We start from the raw sequence: 14,224 nt of genomic DNA on the forward strand, positions 1-14,224 counted from the left end.
GTTGGTCTTTAATCAGACACACGGAAACCCGACAGCGCCTCCTGTGGACGTGCACGGTACTACATCAACCACAATCATCTGTCAGTGACGCCTCAGTCAGTTTCTCACTTTCATATGAGGTTTAAGACTTTATGAAACATGAGCGTGTTCACCCTCCATGAGGGCGAAGGGGAAATTTGACTTAAAGGGGATCTTTGAGACTGGACTGTCCCACTGACTCAGCAAAAGTCGTGACAGAAGACACGCATTTTTGATTGCGTGCTGCTCGAAGGATCTTCTCCGTCGTCTCCTTTTTCCAGTTTACACTCGAATTAAAAGCTAATTTGGGTGCTCCATTTGACATCATCACTTCTGGTGAGTTTCATACGGTTTTATATTTTCTTAGACAAGACAGTTAAGTTTATCAGGATCTCCCATCCACAGAGATTCATATAACACACAGTAATGAAATTCAGTGTTTCACTTGATTGTTTATTCAGTGGCTTTAAGATCTGAATTTTTATTCAGACGCTTTATCACATATCCAATAAATAATGCGCACATTTCATTTGACTTTTATTGCACATCCATATATGCATCCATAGTTCAATATTCCTAACTAATTTGAATAGTGAATACATAACTATGCTAATTAAGAATACGGTTTATTATTATAGCCTAGACCACGCCAGTTGTATAGTAAAATCGCAAAATGGTTCTAGGATCTTAAGTTCTTTTAACTGAGTGACACCCTGCATGTGTAAAGCGTCAATCTGCCCACCAGTGCTGACATTATTGTAAAAAATAAATTATTGATTTGAAACTTTTGGAGAGAGATTATCTACAAGCTGATCTAAAATGTAGCTTACCTGTACCTGTAGGTTCATGTTACACACACAGCAAGTGTGCACATAATCAAAGGTACACTATGTAGATTTAGGACAGAAATTTTAGTCAGAAGAGAAAGATTTTCATTGCCCGATTTTAGACCTAAACAAGTTAAATCAACAAACTCTCATTGTTTTCTTGACTGGATGAACTAAATAAACAAAGTGACCTTAAAGGAAAACACAATTTCATGATCTTTCTCTTTGTTTATAAGCTTTTCTGGGACCTTATTTTCCTCTGAGAACAGCTTGTTTATTCAGCCATGGAAAAAAAAACAACACAATATTTCTGAGTTTGTATTATTACCTCATTGTTATTGTAACTGTTAAAATTCTGAGTTTGAATTTCTTCTCCAAACTTACACAGTACCCCTTTCAACTAGCAATGATACAAACACGAAATGAGCATGAAGCATGACATGAAACATACATTTGAAAATAAAACAATGTAGACAGTTATAAACATGTATAATACAAGTACATCCAGAGAGAATGTACCTGTACAGAGGATTATTTGGAAATGTCGGCGTGCTTGATTTTCTTAACCTTTTTTAACCTCACAAGATCTCAAATAATCGACGTATGTCTGTATAGAAACTTTAATTCTTAACATTTCAGGATTTAATAACAGCACTTCCTTTGATGAACCCACAAGAGGCGCTGTTGCCCTGCTGATCACAACCCATCAGCGCGGCTGCTTTGTCTGATGCAAATTAGATTGTGTTGATTAACCTAGTTACCTCAAAAGTTGTCGATGTATACAGTGTGTTAACATTTATAGAAACGCATTGACTCTTTTGCTGGGACATCATCTCTTTGATGAATTAATTAGGCCTGTGGGTTGGTTCAGGAAATCCAAAGACCACCTGGAGTCCTGCTGTCAGTTCAAGAGTCCGTCTGTGTTTCTAACTGGAAATTTTAAAAAAAGAATGGTCAAAAGAATGGTACAATATCAATGTGATGCAGAACAGCAACTATCCTTTTGTAGAATAATTAAAATTACATGCAGCCTATAGATTATAGGCCTGCAGAATAATAATAATAATAAAAAAAAGATTCATTAACTTGTAAAAATGTAAAACAGCAAAGAGCTGGCTGGGATTTTATATTCGACTACACAAAATACTATACTTTTTTTCTTTTTTTTTTTCTTTCCACTGAAGAAGCTATCTTTGCTGACATTGTGTTATGTAGGCTACGTACAAATGGAGGCTTGCACCCTTTGTGTGAACTGAAATGACCTACAGTTATTAGTCGCGCCATAATCTAATCTCAAGCGTCACAGAGACATGTTTCAGCACTTTGTTATAAGAACTCATAAAAAAGTTCAGGTATGTGAACCTATCCTTTGTAGTCACATATTTATTTCTATATCATATGTCATAGTAAGCAATTAACAGGATATAACTCAAGTATACCTCATAATAGCTACATGTCAGGAGGTTGGGAAAGTTATGATAAGTTATGAAAACTCAAAAGACTACTTAGTGGAGGACACTGAGGCCATGTCCTTGGAAAAAAAAAGCATTCTGGGAAATTCAGTAAACTGCACTTAAATAACCTTAGGCGCAGCTTACATTGTGTAATGGTGTGACAGACATGGTGGGATTTAAAAGGGGAATACAAACCCTTTTTTAATACCTACTCTGTTTACATTAGGTCGACACTAGGATTTTAAAACAACATTTAGACCGACCGTGATGTAGACAGTGAGCTCCGGGATGCACTGTATACTGCTGCTGATGACTAGAACTGAATTAATAAATGATCATATTTAGACACTTATTTCTTAAGGTCTTTTTTCAACAGTGGTCTGCCACTAAAATTATGCAGCAAACTCAAATGTGTAATCGCTGTATTTGTTTGTTGTGGCGTCAAAAAGACTAACACTTTTTAGTACCTAAAGGTGACTTGTACACAATATAAAATTAAAATAGGGGCCCAAGGAAATTTTTAGCAGGACCATAACTCCCGGTTACAACCCCTGTCAGCTATGTGCTGTCCATGTCCACTCTTTTCTACCAATTATTTTATTTCTCTTTAACAAACACTCCCAAATAATGCATATTTTAATCATGGACCAGAATCTTTTATTGCTCCCTTGTTCTATAATTTCTTGTTGGTGCCACATTAAGATATGGGCACCCTTAATTTGTTGGCTCATTAACTAATGCCAGACCTGTTATCATACATTAATAAAAACAACTTTCATCTTGCCAGGTTGTTAAAAAATAAATAAAAATGAAACCCCTTTTAGCTCTGTGATTAATCCGGAAGACCCTGATGGATGACTTCAACTTCTTGAAACACGAATAGCACATTCGGACCAAAAAACATTTATTATCGTATTTATATTGACATGCTATAACTTCATGTTTGAAGGCTTATCAGAAAGTGTATGAACCCCATTAATAGATTATCATAATGTATAAGTACAATATTACCAAACAGAACCTCAGTCTGCAGCCAAAAAGTTTTCTCTTATCAAAAGGAAAGGTCACCCTATAATTAAAATTCAGTCATTACTACCATTCCGATGGAAAGTTGAGTGAAGTTTTGTCGTCCACAAAATATTCCACAAACTTCTCAGCAAAGCAGTGTCGAAGCATTCTTGTATTATTTAGTTTTCTATTTTTATTCACAGGATTGTAGCACATAGATCAAGAAGTTGTGATGACCTCAGTTCTTTAAAGATTAAAATAATTAATAACTGAATTTCAGACACACCAGTGTGACCAATGAAAGGGTTTATATCGGGAGAGCTGGACAAGGGTGTAAATAATGTCTTTTCAAAATCAATATGGGATGTAGAGGCATTTGGAGACTGATTTTACACTGGAGCAGCTGTGAGGAGCCATTTTATGTTTAGTTTTTGGGTTTCAAAAAAAAAATAAAAATTAAAGGTGCACTATGTAGATTTGGGGAAGATATTTTCATAAGAAGAGAAAGATGTTAATAGAGTGATTTTATATGCTTGAACAAACTTTCCTAATTTTCATGTCTGACCTTTATGGACAACACAGTTTAAATGTGTTTCACTTTGTTTGTATTCGGCAGACCCTGCCACCTTTCTAGCTTCACTCAGTATTCTGGTGACCTTATTTTCCTCCGAGAACATCTTATTTACTCGGATATGGAAAAGATAAATAGTTCTGAATTCGTATCATTACCACATTAATATTTAAGGCATTAAAATTCTGAGCCTGAGTTTCTTTTCCAAAAAACTGCACAGTGCCCCTTTAAAACAAGCCCCCATCTACTTGGAGAGTGCTGCCACGTTGTTTGAATGTGAAGCTTCAGAAACGTTTCGTGGACTGTGAAACCTCTCTTCACTTTCCATCAGCATGGGGGCGAGTAGACTACGAGTGATTTTTCATTTTTAAGGTTGAACTGTTCTTTTAATGGCTTTCTAACTAAAGCATTAGTAAATGATTTATTACCCCTGAAGCCGTTGATTAAAACTTAAAAACCACTTCTCAGACAGTGGTGCACATCTGGACTATCCTCTACTTTTTGTTCTCTGCTTTTATTCTGTGATTTCACTCATGTCTTTTCGGCTCTCAGGTTTTTTTTTTCATCATTATGCTCTGCTTTAGGCTAGAAGGCACATTGATTGATAATCAGTTTACAATGCCCAGTCAATAAAGCAGTTTTGCTGATCAATTGATTGACAGGCAAGGTTCGTGTGTGGGCGCGCCCGCTGCTGTTTCCACTGCGGGCTTGTGCTTTTGACCGCGCGCTAGTTTCTGTGGCGGAAGGGGTGGTGAGAGAGAGAGCGAGAGAGAGAGAGAGAAGGAGAGAGAGAGAGAGAGAGAAAGAGAGAGAGAGAGGAGAGAGAGAGACAGAGAGAGAGAGAGAGAGAGAGAGAGAAAGGGAGAGAGAGAGAGAAAGAGAAAGGAAGAGAGAGAGGGAGAGAGAGAGAGCGCAGAAACACCTTCATGTGCGTCGTCGTTTGTGAAAGTAGTTCCGGGCACTTAACCCAAACGGGGGAGAGTCCCGGATGTTGGCTCGGCCGCCGAGAGAAAGGCGAACGAGAGAAGGCGGAGAGAAGCTGAGGAGGGACGCCACGGCACCGCGGGCACAACACCGGCGAAGCTACGACTACAGAGGCTCTTTGCACTGGACGATAACGTCAAGAGCACGGGACACTCCTGGGGAGCCCCCCGCTAGCCGAAGAAGAGGAGGTGGAAGGAAGGAGAGGGGGCAGTTACTCTGAAACTACCGTCAGGATTACAGAGAGCCACCGTCACAGCAGCTTTCACCCAGAGTAAGTGAGCTACACGGGCATGGAAGTTGAACTAAGGCCCACGAAATGGACGACTTTAACGGGGAAGTGAGCAACACTGAAGTTCTGGGGATTGAGCCCAGTGAACAGGCCCTGACACACAGCTTTCCGCTCTCTGTGGCGGGGCGTGCGGGGACACCTTTTTTCTCGGGGAGCCAGCCTGTGTTTCTCCTGTGGTCAGTGTTAGTACACCCCGGCCGTGTTGCTGTAACTCTCCCAAGTTGACAGCTCTTGCGTTAGCCTGCTAGCAGCGCCGTGCAACCGGTGACAACTGACAGGGCAACTTTGACAGCTAGCTAGCCAGTTTTGGTAGCCAGCTAACTTTAGCTGTGCGTTGTCGGTGTTTTCTCCCTGGGCCAGCACTAGGTGTGTGTGCGTGTTTTTCGTCGCTTTAGGTGGATATAATGACCTATCCCAGCCCTCCAACAGCTATCGTTAGCTAGCTGTTTGGTATGTGAGACGTTGTGTGTCCAGCATGAAGTGTGTGTGTCTGTGTGAGAACCCAGTGTCATTTGGCTTTCCTGCGTGCTCTGATGGTATTTGACTCACAGCTGTTGCAGTGTGTTTTCTCGTCTGTCAATCGTCTGTTTCTCAGGCGGCTAGTAAATTCCTCTGGAAAAATAATGACCCTTTTATGTAAAACCTGTCGACCTGTATGAGGAGGAGGGAGGCTTGACATGTGGTTGGCCAATCAACAAGTGCAAAGCATGTTTCAGGTGATTTTTATGGCTGCTGAATTTGATCCAAGGACTGTCTCCTGCCTGCGGTGGTGGCATTCCCTTGCGGATTGCCCTGAGATGGCACAGACGGGTGTTGCAGTTAAATATTTGGTCGTTGTGCAAGACATTTCTCAGGGCATGCTTTCCCTTTGCCTTGATGTTTCACCAGTTGGTGTGTGTGATCGCACAGGGCAGACAGTGATTAGTTAATGCCACGACTTTAAACTAAACAGCTGTGGCATTTGCGTGCAGCTGTATACAAAACAGTGCCCTTGCTTTATCCTGACGGCCTCTATTAGTGGATGGATGACTGAACTCCTAATTCGCCCCGCTGTCCAACTTGTGCAAGTTTTATCAATGAAGTCACGTTGTCATTTTAATGATTGAGGTGCAATGAGGTGCAAATTATTAAGTGATAGTCAAATACTCCCGTGCTTGAGTTTATTCTGTCGTAAAGCCAACAGAACGAGGTTGAATTTATGACTAAAACAAAACATTATAAATTCCCCCCAACCCTGCTAGACCTTCCACTTCAGCTAACAAAATGCCCATAGCATTAGTCAGCACCCACAATCAAAGGTCAGACCTGGTTTGCTTCTTAATCACCCATCCTTTAAATAGCAGGCCTACAGCGAGCTGTCTGGATCGGGGGCTATCTGTGCATGCAGCTGTAGAGGACACATGGTGTTTAGGTTTTGAGGTTGCGCCATCCAGGTAAGCAGAGCCACAGCAGTTTGAATTTGTCATATTGTTTGGAAATTTTACAGTTTAATTCTGTTATGCTACTGTACTCTCTGTTCCTCTCTGAGTTATTCATGAAACTGTACCAAAGAGGCTCCAAGTGCAGTTTATGTTAATTGCCATTTCATTGCAGTGTCCCCAGCTTGGTCTAACACTGAAAGACATCTTAACTCTTTCACGAGCAATACTTTGATTCCTATCTACCGTTCATGAAATCCATTTTTTCACAAAGACTGTTGTCTTTACATTCAATATCTTGCGTAATTTGTAACAGCCATGTGAAATACAGCTGCAGAATAATTGGCATAGACAGCGGAAGGGACATTTTTGCTGTTGTTTGTTGGCTGGCTGTTAAAGAATAGACGTAGAGTGCAGTCGATGCGTGCTTTTTTCAGATTGCGTGCAGAAATGTGAATCACGGCACACACATTGTAAAATTCGTTCCTCAGAGCGCTTCTATTGCATCCGTCAAATTTTGTTAGTTTATGAGCAATGTGGTTGTTCATTTTCGTTCTTGACTGAAGATGTTCTGCCGGCTCAGACTTAAAAGACTTCTGTTTATTCATGTTTTGTCACTTCTTATTTTACCTTAAATCACAATGAGCAGAATTAGTAATCCCCTGTATTGGAACACAATCAGCTTTCTGGTGAATGAACTGAGTAGGTGTAAAGACTGTATAGGGAAGTTCACACATCTGCTTCTTCACACAGTAACCATTTAAAATGTGAATAGGAGGATGTGATGCAGCTTCTCTTTAATGGTGGTTTTAGCCTGCAGCAGTCTTTTAAGAAGTCTATTGCCTAATGGTTTAAAAACACGACACCTTACTTCTCCAAGGTCTTCCTGTGTCTGCGTGTGTGTGTAAAGCACTAGAAGCACATTCCCCTATCATCTCTGAAGAAAAACGACTTTGTGATCATTTGTAAAAGACAAGGAACATAGAGTAACTACGTGTAAACAAATATTGACATCTCATCAGTGTGTCACAGATAATGTTCAGCTTGGGGGTGATGGTGTATAATTTAATAGATTAAACAGAATAATGACGTGATATGGGGCTAATTTGGAGAGATGTCAAGGGTCAGTAAGCCTGAAAGTAGATTGAATTTAGAGCCGGTTTCTGCTTTTTCACTACAAGCTCCTCATTTGGAATTCAGGATGTGGCCTTGTGCCTTGCCCCGTCTCACTGAGAGGCTTTTTAATTTCTCCCCTTGTTGAAGTGATTATTCAAATGGCCATCCGTGAGATGCAGTTATCAGACTCCTGGTGGTAGTTGAGCCTGTGGCAACATGAATGCCCATCACAGCCCCTCCTCCTCACCACCCTGTTTAGTTGGACAGCACCCAACAGGTACCCTCTGTAGCAACCCCTATTAGACGGCCACATCTTACCCCTCAGGCTGAAAACCTATTGTGTTATGCGATTGGCAGATGGCAATTTATTCATGAGGACGGCTGATATATTTTTTTGGCATGGTGTAGTGGTGATGCCGTCGGTCAAAGGCCTCTGTTTAGTATTTTTATGATGACTTATTTTTGGTCCGATTCCAAAGTGGGCTTGTTTCAATTCCTCTCTGCTCTGAGATTAAGTTATTTTTGGTTGGAGTTTCTTTCTCTTCCCTCCATCGCCCATCATCTTGTCCTTCACTGTGTTTTTCACCTTGGATTTGACAAAAAAAAAAGAAGGAAAAAAAAGACAGGAACTTCCTTTTTTCTCAGCAGCTGTTGACTCTGCGTGGAGGCTCGGTTGTCCTCTAATGCAGCCAGAGCCAAATGACTGGCCAGATTTGTTGGAAATTTCTCCCCGTACTCTGCTTCTATCCAGAGTGAAGTTTTGCTCTCATAGAAGCCGTGTTGGTGAGAAGGGACTGGCTCAGTCTTCATTAGTAACGCTGTGCATCACTAGAATGCAGATGAGCTATGAAGCCATTCATCTGCTGGAAATGCCTCCCTGATTCCAATTTGAATCTTGTTTGCAGTCACATTGTGTGAGCCCACTTCTCCATGTTAAAGAAGTCTCTTTATGTGAGAGATCAGAGGGGGATAATTGCACTTAAGTGAACCTCATTTAGTGCTGGCCAGAGCAATTACTGTAACTGCAGTTCTAGGCGTTTTTTGGGGCCTGGAGCAGCTGTCATTGAGTCTCTGTAGCTGAGATATCAAATGGTGAATAGAATGACATTGGCATGGCATCATGGGAATGGCAGATCCTTGGATGGATTTTAATTAGTTTCTGCAGGTTTTTGCACAGCTCTTTTTTTTCAACCGAAGAAAGGCGTAATTAAAAATGACAATTAGAAATGCATTATTTTAGTAATGATTGAAAATAAATTATTCTCAAGGTGCTGTAAGGTGAAAAAAGGCAGCACTCTTTCTTCAGGCAAAACCCCCTGAGCTTGAGGGAGATGTTTTATCATTAATGTTATTCAGGAGCCAAATTTTGAGTTTTGCTCAGCTGGGTGCTTTAATCTATTTTTGCTGTAAATTAATGAATTTTTAAAGAGCCCCTCGCTGGATACGGGTGGATGTGGGAATGCAGCACTGGTTCAGTTTTCAAACGAGTCTCTACTCCACCGTCACCACCCCTCCACCACCACCCCTTCACCACCCACCCCTCCTCACGGGATGGAGAGAGCGAATTTACTGAAGCACTACACTTTCATTTTTTATTCATCTAGCAATACACTGCCTAGTTCTCCTCATCCCACCTCCCCCCAGTCTATTGAGTTGAATCTGTCAGCAAACTAGTCCTATATGCTTCGATTCACGTCCTGAGTTGGGGTTGCATGTGGATATGTATCAGTGTGGGGAGGTATATGATGTTTAATTCAGCTGGTTCGTTGCCTAATGTTATCGGCACATGTGCTCAGATATATTTTTTATCTGAAAGTGTTTAGCCATTTATGTCCTCAGTCTGACTAATCAGGGCCCTACACTCTACAGGGGAGGGGAAGTACTGTAACTACCCACATCAGAGCTTGCTGGGTAAGTTTAGAAAGTGTAGGAGAAGAGGGAGGAGTGGGGGTTGGTCGGGGATTGGCGGCTCCTGTAGCTCATGGTGGTTTCTGTGACTCATTCCAGCTTTGTGGTGGCAGAAAGACTAATACATTTCATGGCAAGTGTCCATTATAACTGTTCAGTTTGATCTTATATTTGCATGAAGTTCAGGACTAGGAACTGTTACACGTACATTAACAAAATCCTACCAATCCCCTCTATTAAAGGGAAGTTAATGTGCTACTTAATGACATGTAAGACTAAAGTTTTCAGAGTAAATGCAATACACATATCTGTGCCATTTGAGATTTTACAGTGAATAACCAAGTCCTAATGAATAAGACTGTCTTGACTTTTTCTGTGCCTTGAAGAATTTAATAATTCATCATATTGTGTGCTTTGTCCTTGAGTTTTGATAGGCCCTCAGTATCAGCGTATTTCTCTTAAGCTTTTTTGTTCCACACTCAGTAGAAGCAATTGATATGCTTATATGATTCACACTCTGAAGAGACTTTCGAGCTGTGTGCAGGGAGAGAAGCTCGCTAAGCTGACACAGCTTAAGTAATAAGAACCGGGCTTTCAACATAGTATTTGGTATCTGTTTTAATCATTACAGTGGCTCCTGTGGCAGATACAAAATACACATCCAGGTATAAATGGCAGAATACCCAGAGACAGTTTTCATGTAGACGCTGAGGGGCGTTCTGTCAGTTTTGACTGGGGAAAATTTGAAGCTAAAAACAGGAGCACCAACAGCGGGCAGCTCTGTCTGCAGATTAGCAGCCACGGAGCTGTTATTTATGACAGATAACAGCTCCTGTACGGAAATCTCATTGAGAAATGACAATTTGATGACATTCTGGTCCCAAATGTTACCTTCAGCTTCCTTCTGTGGCCTGCATGTGGTTTACTGTAATTTAAAAGTGATGCCATGACGATGACAAGTGTAGAATCTGGTATAAACCAGAACTGAATGAATATGATAATCTCACGGCTCTGTGAGGCGGTGGTTGGTGCATGTGTATGAGGTAAACACGAGCTCTCTTGTACAGTTCACCAGAACATTAGATGTACTGGCTCTTGATTCAAAGAGTTGTGAGAGTAACGGGCTGTCTCGTCAGCTACAAATTTACATCAACAGAGTGTCACCAAAGTGAAAGAAAGTTGGTTTGACTTGGCGCACCAGATGTTTCTGGTGAAAAAAAAAATATATAAATACATTTTTCAAAATTAAAATATAACTCTTATGACGTTTTATAATTAATGAGGTAAACCTTCATTAAATATTCAGGTCTCTAATTAAGAATTATTTTTTTGAGCATGGATGCAGTGAACTTTCAAAGGCCTTCTAACACTTAACAATACAATAATTATTGCCTTTTGGCTACCCCTGTCTTATAAAGACTTTAACTCACCTGCTGAAGATGGTCAGGGATGTTGCAATTTATCTTTTGTGAAATGTGTTTGCTTGTGTATTGCAGAAGTATTCGTAGAGGGGCTGTGCAATGCGAGTTCTAATAATGACAGCTAAGAATAGATCAGCCAACATTTGCCTTGTTGACTTCTATTGGGAAGTGAGATGAAAGTCATTGATAGCGGCGGGTGATCTATATCTGTTATTTCACATTAATTGTGTGCTGGTGAATTCATGAGCTCACTGACTGGCTTGTGAAATCCCTCCTGTCAGTTTGTAAAGCTGTGTAAGTGCTGAAAACCTCTAGTCATTGAGAAGGTAGTTGTATTGCAGGTTAGAAAGACTTTTGAAGCAGTTACTTTTCAAAAACTCTTTTTCATTGAAGGGTTATATTAAAGGTTATTTCATAAATCATTGAATATTTGTTCTCTAAAACAGTGTAATGAAGGACTGAATGACCTTAGAACAGTTCCTTTTTTAATATAATGAAGATTTTTATTTTCATGGCTCAAATCGGGAAATAAATCGCAGCAAAAACAAAATTAACAATGACAAAGAAAAATGATTTATAATTTTTTATTATTGATGAATCAACTGATTACTTTAATGATTAATCATTAAATATATAAAATGTGAAAATAATTCTGCAAAATGCTCATCACAATTTCCTCGAGCCCAAAGTGATGTCTTCAAAAGGTTTTTTTTTTGTCCAACCAACAGCCTAAAACCAAAAGACTTTTCATTCACTGTGATAAAGAAAAACAGGAAACCTTTAAGAAGCTGGAACCAGCCAAATTTTGCTTGAAAAATAACTGAAATAGGTCACAACTAATTTCCTTTTTCTACTGACTACTAATCAACTAATCGTTGCTGCTCTAGGATCAGTATCGGCTGTTGCTAAATTTATTATCTCATACATCAGCCCAGAATTTCACAATCCCTAATGGCAGGCAACATATGCTTAGTGGCTTATAGGTGTGTTCTTTGTGCAGCATTGAAATAACACTGAGGAGTCCTTCACATGTCTGAACACCAGTCTACAGACTCAGAGAGGAAAGTCAGAGAGGGTCAGGTTTAATTAAGCCCCCAGTCCTAAGCCTGCTTAGTGAGGTTAAATAGTGGAGTCTTGAGGATGTGGTTTAATGCCACATCACTCAAGTTCATCCTCTGCTGACTGGCGGGAGACTCGTGTGTGTCAGTTGACCAGACGTGGAGGCCGTGTGCAGCTTCTTCATTTGCGTTTTGATTTTAGACATTGTTAATGTGGGCTGCTCCAGAAATAGCTTCATGCAGAAGTTGGAGACTGTGTATGTTGCAGTGTGTGTGTGAGGCTCATGATCTGTAGGGGCGAGTGCCAGGTTATGCAGATGTGGTGTTAGTTGGGAAGGAGCTGTGGTGAATGTGTTGGACCTGATGATTTAACACTTCTGTCTTATTGCTCATAGTCCTCTGCATGCTCAGCAGAATTGCATGTCAAAACCTCTCTGTTGTCGTCATTTGTCACTTTTTTTTTAAAGTGTGAAACCTGATGGATTAGCCTTAGATGTAGTACTTGGAGTCTCCATCTGTGATTCAGAAAACCCCTAACAGAAGCCAAGGATTCTCTCTGTGGAGTTGGAGGAAATGTTGATCCGTGTGGACCAGGGAACCCACACAACTGATGACTCGCTCTTGCCCCATTATTCCCACCCCATCCCTCTTTCTTCCTCTCACACGTAGTCGCCCTCTTGATTGTCATTTTCTACTTCTTTCTCTTTATCTCTCTCTGCGCCATACTCTCCGGTGCTCTTCACTTAGCAAACAACATGTCTGTAGAGAATTCAGAAGAATGCATCTTGTTACTCAGATGAGTCATACTTCCTCTGGCCTGCATGCCTCTCCCTCAGGGTGGATGAATGAGAGGGCGGTGAGGTTAGCTGGAGGAGGGGCTCAATGGCTTAGGGGACGTGGTCTGTGCCAGTTGCTCAATGGAATGAAGAAAGTATCGGTGTGTTGGTCACAGGGCATGAGATGTGCATATCAGCACCAGCTCAAACTGCGCTTGTCCCTAGGTGGCTGTGTGAGTGACGGCTTTGACCAGGCTGAGTCACTGCCTTCAAAAAGTAACTGTTTGGGAATCTCAGGCCCAGCTCTGACCCCACAAGTCAGCCACTCTGCCAAGGTGCCGTGGCCCTGGGAGGAAAGCCTGAGGCCTCGGCTCTGGAGAGGAATGAGACTGCACCTGCAATGTGAGAAATCTGTTTCTGGCTTACTGAAGGACATTTATATTGTGGGATGAAAAGACTGTAGAGGAGTTTGCATGCAGTTACTAGGCTGAAATGTTCCTCCGGAGGCCCGACTACAACATAACTGTGTTTGTGTAAATTTATGATAGAGTTAAGTGTGTAACACCCTGGCTTTCTGGTTTTAATTCCCTAAACTTCTACAGCCAGTTTTGCTTATTATCACATTGTACCACAAAATGCACAAAGTATTAAATAAACTTGATTATCTTTATAATACAGATGAAATTGTGTCAGTGCTATTAAGGCCCCATCAGCTCTCACTCTCACTCCCTCTCTCTCTCTCTCTCTCTCGCTCTGCCTCTCTCTGCCTCTCTCTGTCCCTCTCTCTCTCTCTCTCTCTCTCTCTCTGTCTCACTCTCTCTCTCTCTCGCTCTCTCTCGCTCCCTCTTTCTCTCTCTCTCTCTCTCTCTCTCTCTCTCTCTCTCTCTCTCTCTCTCTCTCCCCCATACCTGCTCTGCTTGGTCCCCTGCCAAAATCTATGACTCACAGGAGACTGAGTGACCTACTTTTTAAGTCTTCTAGGAGTGCCAGAAGATCTTTTTTATTTGCAAGACAATACAGTGGGTAAATATAAGTCAATTAAAATGCACTTAATGCACCCATTTTTGGATTTAAGGACCTAAAGGCTGTGTCAGCATGGCAGCCACCTCAGAGGATTCCCTTCATTATCACAAGGAAAGAAGATACATAGTAAACAGTTGAGCTTTGATATCTCATTAGAAGCAAACTGAGTTTAAGGCCACAATGGCTCTCATCAAGCCAATTTAAAAATATAACTCATTTAAGTGCTTCCATAATCCTGCAATATCTGTGTGCTTTTATACTCCACATTCCCAGTTTATCCAGGTTGTCAGAGATTATGGTTTCTGCGTGTAGACAAAGCATTTATCTGCGTGAATCAGTGAAAGTCGCCTGAA

At 41.0% G+C, this 14,224-nt stretch overlaps 1 protein-coding gene across 1 annotated transcript in view; it reads left to right on the forward strand.

The window, feature by feature from the left end:
* The first annotated feature begins 4,765 nt into the window (after positions 1 to 4,765).
* The window catches only part of foxj3 (forkhead box J3), an 80,256-nt gene continuing 70,797 nt past the window's right edge, over positions 4,766 to 14,224 (forward strand). The window contains exon 1 of the mRNA XM_030420318.1: positions 4,766 to 5,133. The gene's annotated coding sequence lies outside the window, so the exon portion shown is untranslated. The remainder of the gene's footprint in view (positions 5,134 to 14,224) is intronic.

The sequence above is a fragment of the Sparus aurata genome, chromosome 6, assembly GCF_900880675.1.
Source record: "Sparus aurata chromosome 6, fSpaAur1.1, whole genome shotgun sequence".
In the NCBI taxonomy this organism is placed as follows: Eukaryota; Metazoa; Chordata; class Actinopteri; order Spariformes; family Sparidae; genus Sparus; species Sparus aurata.